Below are 15,473 nucleotides of genomic sequence, written 5' to 3'. Positions count from 1 at the left end.
CACTGAATGTTAGTAAGGGGGCAACAGTCCCCTTACATACATCAGCTGCTCCATATCAAGTGGCAGGACGAAATCAGGAATGAGGATGTTTGTAGCCAAATCCAGTCGGGAGGGGGGGCCAAGGACACCTGGGCCTAGTGCGAGGGGGCTTCATCGACACTCGTGGTCTTCCATCCCCTCGAGTTACCTAGTGGCCATGCCCCAGTGTCCCCAACAACTCCCCCCTTTGAGAACACTCAACAGCCTTGGCTCTGAGTTTTCTCACTTGGGCTACTTATTTCTTTACAATAGGACTTTGCATAAGCACTTTGTGATAGCCCTGAAGAGAATGACTTATTAACTTTTGCAAAAGGGCCCTAACACATGATACTGCACAGCATAATACCAGTAATATAAGCAATACGGGAAAGAGAATTTTCAATAGCAGGCTAAATAAACCACCAAGGCAAGACGACAAACCCCAGCCTGAAAACAAGGTTTGCAACCAATCGTTCTCGGGGGCAGTATAGGCAACCTGTGCTCCAGCTCGGGCATGGGCCTCAGCCTGTACCACCTTTTCATAGATCTCATAACTGCTATCATTTACATATACGCAACATCGGGGCCCGATGAGGGCACGAACCCCTCCTTGGGATGCCAAGAGATAGTCCAAAGCCAGCCTGTTTTGGAGGGAAAACGTCCTGAGCTGCTGTACCTCTTTATTTAATGTTTTTACTGCTGACCCTAAATCACTAACCGAGTCCTCTAACTCTAAGGCCACTTTCTCAAGTACCATCTGCAGCCTTATAGTATAGCGGCCTATGCATGCCATGGCTGGCCCGGAAACCAGTGGCGCTATTCCCAGTACAGAGCACTACAAGCTTCTCGGTTGTGACGGGATTCTTCATATTGCCCTCCAATGCCTTAGTTAGTCGCCGCAGGGTCTTTTCTCATGACTCAACAGAGGTGTCTCGGGCATTTCTAATCTTTCCTTTGGACAGTGTGGCAGTTATTGACAGATGAGGAACTTCATGAGCTATATAACAGCTACCTCTCCAGTTGGCTGGCAGCACCTTGTAAGCCTTTCGGCCACATACAAAATAGTGACCCTGTAGGGCCCAGTAAGGACTGTTTCTTAAGGGGATTCCTGGGATATTTAAGGCTGCTTTTCCAAACAGTTCATATGCCCCTAGGGGGGCATCCCATCCTCCTGATTGGGTACAAGTGGGGGCATTTCTAATTGTGCCGTTCAAATTACACTCGCCATAGGGACCACTACAAACCCACCACTGGCTTGCTACATAGGAGATGTTAACTGGACGGCAAGTTACATTTCCAAACCCCTTTTTTGTGGTAAGATTATTTGTAAGAGTTTCCCTAAAAGGGGAGGAACCATTACACCCACACTGTTGGCCTCCCCTGTTGGTCTTTATCCAATACCCATCAGCCCACTGTGTAATAACACAGGAGCTTTTTCCCACAGGACGCCCATAGTGATCAGATTGGTTTCGGGTAAAACATAACACTCCCTCAGTGAGTACTGCAACTGAATACTCCTGGTCCTGATAGGTGGCCTGCTGTAAAGAGGTCTTATTCCAGAACGGCAAGTCTGTTCTTTTCCTGCTCTTTGGTGGTGGCTAATTCTGCTAGGGTCAAGGGCAGCATGTCAAGGGGCATTCCCGTTTTGGGGGATAGTGAAGTTGGAGCACATACCCAGCAATCAGTCTGGTTTGTTAAATTAGCAACATAGTGCGCAAGCAAAACAAAGGAGTTATGCTCCCGATATGCACAGTTTGGAAATACCAATACAGAGAATAACAATGTTACCCAATTAATTATCACCAGAGTCTTCCCAACCCAGGGTCTCCAGTACCTGGGTGGGCCCATTTTAGCATTAAGGTGCCCGTTAATTGTGTCTTTTAAACATTAGCTTTAGCCCGAGATCATCACTAGATGAGGAGTCAGCAGGTTGGACCGTCCACTGTTCTGCTGACGAGGGGGCGGGTACTGCCTTCAGACGAGAGTGATGGATCCAGTTCTTGTGTCCCTCGATCTTTGCCGCTGTGTGGGAGATCAGCAGGACGGTATAGAGTCCTTTCCACTTTTCCTGGAGAGGCTCATCCTTCCAGCTGTGAACAAGCACAGAGTCACCAGGCTGTAAGGAGTGGACGGGAGTGTCCAAGGGGAGAGGCTGGGAATCCTTGGTATACCTGTGAAGACACAAGAGAACAGCAGACAGGGAACACATATACTGTGACAAAAAACCATTACCCAACTCCCATTCCCCTGACAGAACCGGGGTGCCATTCATAGGCCATGCCCTTCCAAACATAATTTCAAAGGGACTGAGCCCTAATCTACCCTTTCGGAGAACGCGGATACGGAGTAGGACGAGGGTCAAAGCATCAGGCCATCGCAGTGAGGCTTCTTGGCACACTTTTGAGAGATGCCGTTTAAGGGTCTGACTGGTACGCTCCACTACCCCACTGGCTTGCAGTCTCCAGGGCGTATGGAGTTTCCAGGGGATCTGTAAGGCATGTGAGATGCTTTGAATGTTTTTTGACGTGAAGTGTGTCCCGTTGTCAGATTCCATCCACGGGGGAGTCCAAAGCGAGGAATGATCTCCTTAACAAACTTGAGGGCCACTGTTCTGGCAGTGCAGTTATGGCATGGGAAGGCTTCTGGCCATCCGCTGAACCGATCCACTATGACAAGGAGATATTTGAACCCTTGGGTCCGGGGAAACTCAGTAAAGTCTATTTGCCACACTTGTCCGGGGCCCAGAGTGGGTTCTAGAGCAGCTGGTGGCACAGGATGTCCCGGTCGGGGGTTATTCTTTTGGCAGACTAAGCAGTCCGCTTGTACCTGGGCAGCCAGGGGTCGGAGTCCGGAAGTGATAAAGTATTTTCCCATTAGTCGGATAAGTGCTTCCCTGCCAGCAAGAGTGGTTTGATGTAGTTTCTGCAGCACTGGCCAGATCAGGCCCTTTGGTAAGAGGACCTGAAGTTTGTCAGTTAGCTGTCTCTCCTCCCCAGAGTACTGAGGGGTTGGAAGCTCCCCTGCTGATGGGATAAGGGCATGCATATGGGCGTTCTCAGTCTGAGGGGATGGCAGGGTGGCAGCATGCTTAGCCTCTCTATCTGCCCGGGCGTTACCTCTGGCCACATCTTGATCCTCCCTTTGATGGGCTTTACGGTGTACCACCGCCACTTCTGAGGGAAGTTGTACGGCTTCTAGGAGTCGGACGATTTGGGGCCCATACTTGACTGGGGAGCCTTGGGCTGTCAGCATTCCCCTTTGCTTCCACAGGCCAGCATGAGCATGCAGCACACCAAAAGCATACTTTGAATCAGTAAAAATGTTGACCCACTTTCCTTTTGACAGTTCAAGTGCACGGGTCAGGGCTATTAGTTCGGTAAGCTGGGCAGAGGTCCCAGCAGGCAAACCTTCAGCTTCCACAGTGTCATGGAGGGTCACAACAGCATAACCCGCCCTCCTTTGCTCATCTATTACAGTACTGCTACCATCAGTGTACCACTTATAATTTGCATTTGGGAGGAGTACATCCTTTAAATCCGGACGGCTGGAGTACTGGGCATCTATGATCTCTAAACAGTCATGTTTCTGTTCCTCTGTTTCTGGCAAGAGAGTGGCTGGGTTAAGGGAGGGGCAAGGCTGTAAGGTGACTTCAGAGTTCTCTAACAGCTTAGCCTGGTACCGAGCAATCCGAGCCTGGGTGAGCCAAAGCCCTCCCTTTGCATCCAATACGGCTCGGACCATATGGGGAGTATAGATTTGCATAACCCCTCCCAATGTTAGCTTCTTGGCTTCCTCAAGCAATAGGGCAGTAGCTGTGACCACCCGTAAACATGCCGGCCAACCCTTTGCAACCTGGTCCAGTTGCTTAGAAAAATAAGCTACGGGACGTCTCCATGCTCCTAACAGCTGTGTGAGCACTTCTAGGGCCACCCCCCTTCGTTCATGTACATACAACTGTACATGAACGAAGAGAGATCTGGCAGGCCCAGAGCCGGGGCTTCCATCAATTTTCTTTTCAGGATTTTAAATGCCCTGTCAGCCTCTGGGGTCCAATAGAAGGGGTCATGACTTTTACACAGTCGTACAGGGGTTTAGCCCACAGTCCAAACTCTGGGATCCATATCCTGCAAAAGCCTGCCATACCCAGAAATGCCCTGAGCCGCTTACGGTTACTTGGGGTAGGAACTTGACAGATAGCTTCCTTTCTTTCGCTTGAAAGCTGACGCTCCTCTTGCTTTAGCTGTAACCAGATCCCTCTCCACCTCAGACAACAGGGTTCTCAGGAGGATGCCAAGAAGGCCAATGGCATTTTGGGATGTATAAGTAGGGGCATAGCCAGCAGATCGAGGGACGTGATCGTTCCCCTCTATTCGACATTGGTGAGGCCTCATCTGGAGTATTGTGTCCAGTTTTGGGCCCCACACTACAAGAAGGATGTGGATAAATTGGAGAGAGTCCAGTGAAGGGCAACAAAAATGATTAGGGGTCTGGAACACATGACTTATGAGGAGAGGCTGAGGGAACTGGGATTGTTTAGTCTGCGGAAGAGAAGAATGAGGGGGGATTTGATAGCTGCTTTCAACTACCTGAGAGGTGGTTCCAGAGAGGATGGTTCTAGACTATTCTCAGTGGTAGAAGAGGACAGGACAAGGAGTAATGGTCTCAAGTTGCAGTGGGGGAGGTTTAGGTTGGATATTAGGAAAAACTTTTTCACTAGGAGGGTGGTGAAACACTGGAATGCATTAGCTAGGGAGGTGGTAGAATCTCCTTCCTTAGAAGTTTTTAAGGTCAGGCTTGACAAAGCCTTGGCTGGGATGATTTGACTGGGGATTGGTCCTGCTTTGAGCAGGGGGTTGGACTAGATGACCTCCTGAGGTCCCTTCCAACCCTGATATTCTATGATTCTATGATTCTATGTTACAATCATCCCAGTCCAGCTTGTGACTACTGAGGCACCCCTCAAAGACTGATATAAACCTGCTTGGGTTGGTGGAAAACTCTCCTGCCTGTGCTTTGAAAGCAGCCAAATCCACAGGATTAAAGGGCACATGAGTATAAACCTGCATAGTCGTGGCCGGACACCTGTCCGATCCAGACCGGGCAACTTTAGTTTTGGTGATTAAGGGGTATAGGCCAACCATTGGGGACTTACAAGGTGTGGGTGTAGGGGCTGAAGGGGACACCGGCTCTGCCATTACAGTGGGGGTGGGGGTCTGGGTCTGAGGACTAACATTAGCTGCTACCGAACCAGTCGGAGTCAAATTACAACTCTGCAGAATTACAGCTCTGTTCTATCTCTTAAAGCCATAAACGCTTGTGTATACAAATATTCATTCCATTTACCCATTCACTGACAAAACAAAACTAATTGGAGGATCGTGTTGTAATTAATTGACCCTCCTGGTGGCCACCACTCCTGGTCCTCTAGTTGATATTGAGGACAGTCAACTGTACAGAATCGTTTTAATTGGCTCTTAGTCATCGGATCCGCACCAAATACCTTCCAGTTTGCTAGAATGCACTCTAGGGGCGTACACCGTGCCCTAACCCCTGAGCTCTGTCCCTGTCCCATACCTACAGGGTAACTCTGGGCGTCCCCAGGTTCCAACAGAGCATACAATCCGGATTTCAAAAGGTTCCTACCTTATCCAAGGGACCGGTTCTTCACCGCCGTCCACAACTGCTTCTCCACTATATGAGTGCATTGCACCGTTGTGCCCTCCGGGGTCAATCAAATCACGTCTCCTCCGAGGCCCCCGATGAACTCACCGGTGCGCGCTGGGCATCGGTTCTCGCCGCAATCCCCGACCTCCAGGAGGGGTCCGGGCAAGGCTAAATGGCAGCCTTGTCGCCCACCCAGGGACGCCAAAAGCTGTTGCCGGCACCCAGTGCCGAGAGGCTAAACAACAGCTGAGATTGGTTCGTTACCCGGTGTGCTACACCCAATAATCACAACGGGGTGGAGAAGCAGAAAAGTTTATTTGCAGCTGCAAAAAGGTACAGGGAGAATGAAATCTCAAATCCTGCACCCAGAGCAGGAAGTTACACAGGCTTTTATACATCCTTTTTCACAGCATACTTATCCAATAGCAAGCTGCCCCAAGTATCCAGATAGCCAGCCAATCCAGTTCCCAGCTAGTTCCCTGATTCTCTGTATCATTTGTTAAACTATACATAAAGCTGCTTTATTCAGCATTGTTCTTCCATATCTGCCTTGTTTGGCCTTGCTTAGTTTCAGGCAATCTGACTCTGCAACATATTGTTGCAGATCCTCAGCATACCTGCTGTGTGTGCCTCCAGGAGGGGGGCCAAGGACACTTGGGTCTAGTACGCAGAGCTGCTGCGAGTGCCTCCAGGCAGGAGGGGGGGCCAAGGACACCTGGGCCTAGTGCGAGGGGGCTTCATCGACACTCATGGTCTTCCATCCCCTCGAGTTACCTAGTGGCCATGCCCCAGTGTCCCCAACACTATCAAAGACACAGAGTTAGGTCTGCACTGAGTGCTTCTGAAACCCTACACTAAAATGGGGGATTTTACTCTTGGGATTGAAAGGCAAGAGATGTTGGGGAGGATTCCCCAAAATGCCTAAGGCTATGTCTATGCAGCAAAGAAAACCCACAGCTGCCCCGTGCCAGCTGACTCGAGATCATGGGGCTTGGGCTGCGGAGCTGTTTCATTGCGGTGTAGACTCCTGGAACGTGGGCTCTAGGACCCTGTGATGTGGGAGGGCCCAGAGCTCGGGCTGCAGCCCAAGCCTGAATGGCTTCACAGCAATGAAACCTCCCCTCAGCCCAAGTCAGCTGGCACAGGCCAGCCAGGGTTTTTCTTTGCTGTGTAGACACATCCTTAAGTGTTTAAGTGCACAGTTCCAATGGACTTTGATTGGGACTTACATTCCTAAGTCACTCAGACGCTTTGGAAAATCAGTTATGGTTCACATCAGGAGTGTTGACATTGTTCCACCAATTTTTCTTTTCAAGAAAATAGGTTTTCAGTAAAATGAACATTTTTGTGTTGGCTTTCCTCAAACATTTTAATTTTTTTTGTCAGAAATAGACAACCTCCAAATAATAATAATAATAATAAAATAATAATAATAATAGTAATAATAATAAATCAGATACAAAGAAACAAACAAAATCAGTTTTCAGCTGCTAAGTGCTTAGTTTGCATCCCAAAATTGTTAGTCCTCCACAATCTTCAGCCCAAACATTATGGTTTGTGGTTGCAGAAAAACAGAACTTTTTTAGTTTTTCAACAAAAAAAGTTATTCACAATTGCTGCAAAAAAACACTGTCTTTTGACCAGCTGTAAGTCACCTTTTTTGTATTGTGCTTAAAAACAACCCCCCATGAGAAAAAAATCCCATTTCCCAACCTCTTTTTCCATGCATCTCTGTGTTATGTTCACAGTTAGATAAAAACATAATACAGTCTTGCTTGAAGGTTGCAATGTAACATTACTATATTTCATAGAATTCAGACCTATATGACACAAAAACTGAGAGACAAAGCAGGCTGCTCCCTAAAACAGAGGCCTAACTCTAGACTGGGAGGCTGCAGAATGACTCACAACAACCAGAGCATATGTTTCCATACAGAGCTCCACATTCTGCAAGCAGGACCAGAAAAACCCCTTACACTCAGAATGATAGCTTGTAATTTTAACACAGTTTTCAATACACCACACTCTGGATAAGGATGAATTTCTTTGTGACAAACTTTCTGGCCTACAGGGAGAGGTGGCTGATCTAGGAAGAGAAATGAAGATTCATGATTCTCATACCTATGTCTTAACCACAAGACACACAACCTTTGATGGATAACCCATTCAGCGTGTATTTCTGACCTGCCAGATGTTCTGTGGCAGAAGATGACAATTAGAGCTCAGTGAACCAATGATTTTTCATTTCTCTGGCAGTTATGGAAAATAAAAGCCTTACCACCAGGCTATGAAGTCATTCTCACTTGCTTGTCCTATCCCAATGACTAGTCAGTGTCATTCAAGATGAGAATGAATAGTGTGGCAAAATACCTTGTTTGCCTCAGTAGGCTCAGTCCTTTTTAGCCTTGGAGACTTAGGTTTGGGGCAAGATGAATCCTTATACGTGGCACAGGGTCCTGCTACTCCTCTCCTCAGTCACTCCCTTGTGCTTGTTTTCCTTCCCTTCTGGGGATCAAACGCAGCCTTCCTACTGGGAAGGTCTGGTGTCTTGCTGCAAACAGCCTACTGGCAGCTTCCTCCCTCCTCTCACTCTCCCCTCCTTCCACCCAGGGGAGGGTTTAAAAAGGTCCCAAGTAGTTGGAGTCAGCTGAACCTAATTGGTTCCCTAGCAACCCCTTTTCCAGCTGAACCTTATTGCCCCCTGGTTATCTTTCCTCAGTGGATATCTTTTAATCCCCTAGTACTAATTACTACCCCCCTTTTGTAGCTGTTTGTCCTGGGTTTACCACAGTAGTCATTGAGCTTGAAAGCAAGTCCAAGGATGACTCTGTAGCCTGGTAGTTAAGATGCACATTTTAGCTGCAGGAGATCGAGGTTCAACTCTCTGTTTCAGTGATTATTTAATTATTTATACCAAATGGAACCACTTTAACAGGAGCAAGAGAGAGTGAACTCGTGCAGAGAGTAGTCCAGTGCGGGAGACTGAAGACTCCAGCCCCGCATCAGGTAGGGGGGATATTGAACGTGGGTGTTCCACACACACACATACACACTCCACATGAGTGCTCTAACCATCAGGTTAAATGTTATAACGGGCCGGGTTGCTGCCCAGCATCTAAGTCCTGAAAGATTTGGATTGATATTTGCTGAAAATATTCAGTTAATTTGAGTTAAATTCATGAATCACTTTGCGCTGACCAAATCAACTCTTCATCCAAACAAAGCCTGATACATGAGGCCACAAACTGTACGTACCCCTGTCTATGAACCCCACATGGCCCTGCATCAGGGGACAGCAGGAGGGTGGGATGAGTGGTCAGGATAGCAATGGACACCAAACCAGTTTCAAGGAGAGCAGGGAAATCATGATATTTTTTGGCAAAACACACGGCCCAAAAATTGGGAGGAAGAACAAAAATACCAGGGAGTCTCAGTGAGATTTTATTCTTCAATTCATTTTTTGTCAAACTTTGATGGTAAATATTTTTATGTGTATAGCGTATTACTGTCTGTGATGAGGGAGGCCCGTGTGACACTATCTAGGCTGAGATTTGAAAAGTTTTCTAGTGATTTTGGTCTCATTTCCTATTCATTTTAATTCATTCCTTCCTTTTTATTTAGGTGGGGGAGGAAAGTCGGGTCTTATGAGCAGTTCAGGGACATTCCCAAATCCTAAGAGGATGAATTCCACAATGGGCATTTGATTTCTTACTTCTGCTTTCTCCATAATATGTACCTAGAAACAGAAAATCATTAAATATTGATGGAGTACACACAGTCAGGTTGTGCTGTCGGTTACACTGGCAGAAACCTGGAGCAGGTAACCTCGTGCCACTGCATCTCTCCACTGGAAAAGTGACGTTGTCAATAAACAGAGGAAGACTCCTATCCTTAAGAGGTTGGCACTTAAAATTAAAAAGGTAAGAGAGGTAAACTAAGGGCTAGGGGAAAGCCGATAGGTGCAGAGGAGCACATGGTTTGGACAGAGAAATCTCTTAGGGGAGAGTCTAGTAATGGAGACTCTCTATGTCCTAGTAAGGAGGAGAGGATGGAAGATGGTAAAATACAGGTAGGATCTGATGAGAAACAGTCAAATGTAAAAAGGCACATTCAATTACATCATGTAATGGCAGACAGCTAAAAGTGACAAGTTTTTAAAGTGCTTATATACCAATGCTAGAAGAAAGACTGTGAAATGCTCAGAGAGATTAAAGGGAAAATTAAAATAAAAACTCAATAATAATGGGGGATTTCAATTATTCTGATATTGACTGGTAAATATCACCTCAGGACGGGACGCAGAGATAAAGTTCCTTGTCACCTTAAATGACTGCTTCTTGGAGCAGCTAGTCCTGGATCCCACAAGAGGAGAGGCAATTCTTGATTTAGTCCTAAGTGGAGCACAGAATCTGGTCCAAAAAGTGAATATAGCTGAACCTCTTGATAATTGTGACCATAATATAATGAAATTTAACATCCCCGTGGCAGGGAAAACACCACAGCAGCCCAACACTTTAGCAGTTAATTTCATAAATGGGAACTACACAAAAATGAGGAGGTTCAGTTAAACAGAAATTAAAAGGTACAGCACCAAAAGTGACATCCCTGCAAGCTGCATGGAAACTTTTTAAAGGCACCATAATAGAGGCTCAAATTAAATGTATACCCCAAATTAAAAAATATAGTAAGAGAAAGAAAAAGGTGCCACCGTGGCTAAACAACAAAGTAAAAGAAGCAGTGAGAGGCAAAATAGCATTCTTTAAAAAGTGGAAGCTAAATCCTAGAGAGAAAAGAGAAAGGAGCATAAACTCTGGCAAATGAAATGTAAAAATATAATTAGGAAGGAAAAAAAGAATTTGAAAAACTGCTAGCCAAAGACTCAAAAAGTAATAGAAAAAATATGTTTTAAATACATCAGAAGCAGGAAACCTGCTAAACAAACTGTGGGGCCACTGGATGATCGAGACACTAAAGGATCACTCAAGGATGATAAGGACATTGCAGAGAAACTAAATGATTTTTTTCAATTGGTCTTCACAGCTGAGGATGTGAGGGAGATTCCCAAACCATTCCTTTTAGGTGACAAATCTGAGGAACTGTTCCAGAGTGAGGTGTCATTAGAGGAGGTTTTGGAACAAATTGATAAATTAAAGAGAAATTGCAGAACTACTAACTGTAGTCTGTAACCTATCATTTAAATAAGTCTCTGTGCCAAATGACTGGAGGATAGCTAGTTTGACACCAATTTTTAAAAAGGGATCCAGAGGTGATCCAGGCAATTACAAGCCTGACTTCAGTACCAGGCAAACTAGTTGAAACTATTGTAAAGAACAAAATTGTCAGACACATAGATTAACGTAATTTTCTGAGAAAGAGTCAACACCGTTTTTGTAAAGGGAAATCATGCCTCACTAATCTACTAGAATTCTTTCAGGGGGTCAACAACTGTGAGGACAGTGGATATAGTGTACTTAAATTTTCAGAAAGCCTTTGACAAGGTCCCTCACTGAAGGCTCTTAAGCAAAGTAAGCTGTCATGGGATAATAGGGAAGGTCCTCTCATGGATTAGTAACGGGTTAAAAGATAGGAAACAAACGGTAGGAATATATGGTCAGTTTTCAGAATAGAGAGAGGTAAATAGTGGTGTCTCCCAGGGTTCTGTACTGGAACCAGTCCTATTCAACATATTCATAAATGATCTGGAAAAAGAGGTAAACAGTGAGGTGGCAAAATTTGCAGTTGATACGAAACTACTCAAAATAGTTACGTGACAGGCAGACGGCGAAGAGTTACAAAAGGCTCTCTCAGAACTGGGTGACTGGGAAACAAAATGGCGGATGAAGTTGAATGTTGATAAGTGCAAAGTAATGCACATTGGAAAACATAATCCCAACTATACATACTACATGATGGGGTCTAAATTAGCAGTTTCCACTCAAGAAAGACATCTTGGAGTCACTGTGGATAGTTCTCTGAAAACATCCACTCAATGTGCAGTGGCAGTCAAAAAAGGTAACAGAAAGTTGGGAATCATTAAGAAAGGAATAGATAATAAGACAGAAAATATCATACTGCATCTATATAAATGCAGGGTATGCCCACCTCTTGAATAAGGATGGGAGAGGCTGAGGGAACTGGGACACATGACTATATAGTGCCTTGCATAATGACAGGTTTCAGAGTAGCCCCTTGCAAGCGGCTCCCGCCACTCTGCTGTTTGCTGTGCAGAGCAGGGGGGGCAAGGGGGGTGCTGATGTCAGGGTGTCCCCCTCCCTCACTACCCCCTGCCCATGTACCCCATCTCTGCAGAGCGGGAGCGGTGGGACAGGAGAGCTTCTGGTAGCGGAGAGCTTTTGGTAGCTGCTTCAGTCTCAGCTTTCTATGGTGTACCCGTTATCTCCTTGGTCTGAAGAGATCCATTTCAAGCACCAAAGGGCATGAAAGCATCTGCTAGGCCTGTACTAGGGCAGAACAGACATATGTCTTGTCCTGTCTGGGTCATTCCAGTACACACCTGTGAAAATAACTCCCTAGCTGTCACTATGCTAAAATTATCATCTATACTGATCTGGGCAACTATCCAATCTACTTCAGACAAAGATGACTTCAGATAATGCAGGGTGTTATGGGATACTTAGAATAAGAGAATTGGGTATAGTTAAGGCGTAGGCCAATTTAGGCTATGCTGTATTATTTGTGCTTAATATTATTTGTGCTTAATGCACACTAACGTATATATGGTGTGGATAGTACATATTATTACCTAAATCATCTACCTGCCAGTTGGACTTGTATTTATAAGTCACTTAGGGCCAGGTCCTTATAGATAATAAGGTGCCTGAAGATTAGAACTGAGCGAAAAATTGATTTTGGTTCAGTGGCTGACTCAAAAAAAGAGGAAAAAATTGGTTTGTTTGGAACCAAAATTGGATATTCGCCAGGCAGCTGGGTTGGGTCCCAGTACTGTAGCCATGTGTGCATTAAGCTTTCCTGGATCTCAGCAGGCTGCAGCATGGTTTCTCCTTTCTAACCCGTCATGGAAATGGAACGACATGACCCAGTTACCATAGTCCCCGAGGAGAGTGCTGCTGCCCCAGATGCCCTAGTAGGTCAAAGACCCCCCATCCCAAAGATCCACCCACGTAGGTGCTCTCAGTTTACAGTTCCCTGCTCCAGGGGCAGATGAAAGATAAAGCAAACAGATGCACAGGCTTTGCGAAGGCCTCTAAACACAATTACTAGATTGAATGAGAAATACACTGTGTTGAACAAAACAGTAGAAAAATTTACGCATATTTCCCTGCCTCAGTTTCCTCACCCATCTGGGGCATTCTTAGGACTTGGGCCAGAGTCCTTTATGGTACTTAGGATTCCCATTCCTGTAGCTCATGTCTCCTTCTCTGAATTGAATTGAATCTCTATCTCTGACCCCTGCAGTCAGTGTCCTTCTACTCTCTCTTTCAACTAACTGGTGAGAGACTCTCTAACCTCCCATCCCCTTTGTCAGGTGACCTCTTCCCAAGTCAGACTGAGCATGTGATCAAAGCCATGGCCTACCCTTAACCACACCCCAAGCAATATTGCTATGCCAACAAAACCGTTGGTTTAGACACAGCTATGTGGACAGAAGAGGGTACTCTCTGCATAGCTAACATCATTTGGGAGGTGCTGTTCCTACACCAGCAGAAAAACTCCTTCTGTCGGCGTATGCGGTGTCTAGATGAGGGGGCTCGGCCAGCATAGCTATGGAATAGCTGTAGCACCATAATGTAGACACTTTCTTCATCATCAGAAGGGGATTTTCCATCAGTTTAGTTAATTCACCTGCCTGAGAGGCAGTCGCTAGTTTAATGGAATAATTCTTCTGTCGATCTGCATCTACACCAGGTGTTAGGTTGATCTAACTACAGCACTCAGTGCATAACATTTTTCATAGCCCTGAAAGACATAGCTAAGGCCATCTAACTTCTAAGTAGTATAATGTAGACCCAGCCTATGCACCCTACCAGGTGATTCGTTGTTGGACACTTCCACACCTCTGGAGTTCAGTGTTAAAAAGTGGATTTGCCCCAGGTGGCAAGGCCGTTGTGCAAGGGGGATTGTGGAAGGGTGTCTCACCAGCATGCAACCCCTTTACAGCTGTGTGCATTGTTGCAGGGTGCTTTCCTCAGTTGCCTCCACCAGACACTATTCAGGCCTGCTAGTGGTCCATTCGTTCAGTGACTTGGCCCACCAGCCAGGACACTTTCTGTCCCATCCCTTCTGGGGTAAAACAAAGAGTCCAGCAAAATACAAAAGAACATAAATTCTTCTGTCCTCCCTGGGCCCAGTCCTTGGCAAACACTTCATCAACTCTCCCAGGCTCTGGAAAATTGTTTCCTGATCTACTACAGATTGCTTGTTCCCAGGGCTTTTTTTCTGGAGTTTGAGCTCCCCCAAGACGCTGACCCTCAGGGCTGTTCCCTAGAATTCTTCTCCCAGGCATGCTTCAGGAGTCTCTTCACCCTTGCTGCCCTTCCCCCTGTAGGGCCAATACCAGGGTAAAAACTCCCTATGTAGCCTTTACTGCTCCTGGTCTCTCTGACAGAGCTCCCATCACAGGAGAAAATGCCAAGTACTATTCTCCCCCTCAGTCTCCTTACCTAGGAGAGACAATCAGGACTCCTAGCCACTCACTCCGTTCCTTTTTACTGCCCTGAAGTCATTCCTTTATATTATCCACCCACTGGGGCTCATCCCTAATTAAGCCTGCTACTCCCTTAAGATAGTGTGGGATTTATTTGTTCCATCACAGCAAGTGCTCCATTTAAATGAATGATCATCAAAGTTGAATGACCCTTTGTTGTTAGTTCTGCACTGTACCTCTTAGAATGTTGGTCTAGGGTGGAAGCAAAAAGACAGCAGGAGCGCAAAGACCAGCCTTAAAATCAAACAGAAGTTTGCAGTCTGACACAGAAAAGCATGGACAATCCCCAGTATCCACTAGCATTCATAAGAGGTACGATTTTCCCCAAATGGTCACGCACCTTTTGTCCTTTTCCCATTTTGCCACTGAAAAAAAGGGACAAAAAGGGCAAAAAGGAAGGAGAGGAGGAAAAAACTCTAAAATCTTTTTAAAAAAAATATAATTTCATTAAAAAATGGAATTTTTAAAAAAAGTTTTTTATCTTTTTGGTGGCAACTTTTTTTGTAAAATAAGTAATTTTTTACATTATTTTTTTTTGTTAAAAAACTATTTTCTCTATTAATATGGTTGAATTCAACTTTGATGATCCTTGAGTAACTTAGGATACAGGAACCAGAACTTTAAAGGTATTTAGGCACCTACTGAGACTTTCAGGAGCATCTAGGTGCCTAACTCCCATTTGTTGCAATGGGACCATAGATTCTCTCCATTTCATTTTATCCTAAATAAATTGGCTCACAGTGTCTGCATTCTCTTGCAGAGCACAAATTTACTTAACCTTTTTCTCAGGGCCTCTTTTTCCTCCCAGTTTCTCTGGTGGTAGATGAGGGGATTGAGCAAGGGAGTCAGGACCATGTTGAAGACCAAGCCCACTTTGTTCAGGTCCCCCAGGGTATCATTGTTGGGTAAGACATACACAATCGTCAGGGTCCCATAGAAAGCTGCAACCACCATGAGGTGAGAGGAGCAGATAGAAAAGGACTTCTGCTTCCCCCTGGCAGACGAGAGTCTCAGGATGGTGCCTATAATAGCAACAGACAACATAACAATTAACAGAATTGGGGGGAAAGTGAAAATCGAGCCGAATATGAAAGCTGTAAGTGCC

This window comes from Chelonia mydas, chromosome 13, assembly GCF_015237465.2.
Source record: "Chelonia mydas isolate rCheMyd1 chromosome 13, rCheMyd1.pri.v2, whole genome shotgun sequence".
Taxonomy (NCBI): Eukaryota; Metazoa; Chordata; order Testudines; family Cheloniidae; genus Chelonia; species Chelonia mydas.
The sequence above is the reverse complement of the archived record's forward strand: the minus strand, read 5'-3'. Positions refer to the sequence as shown.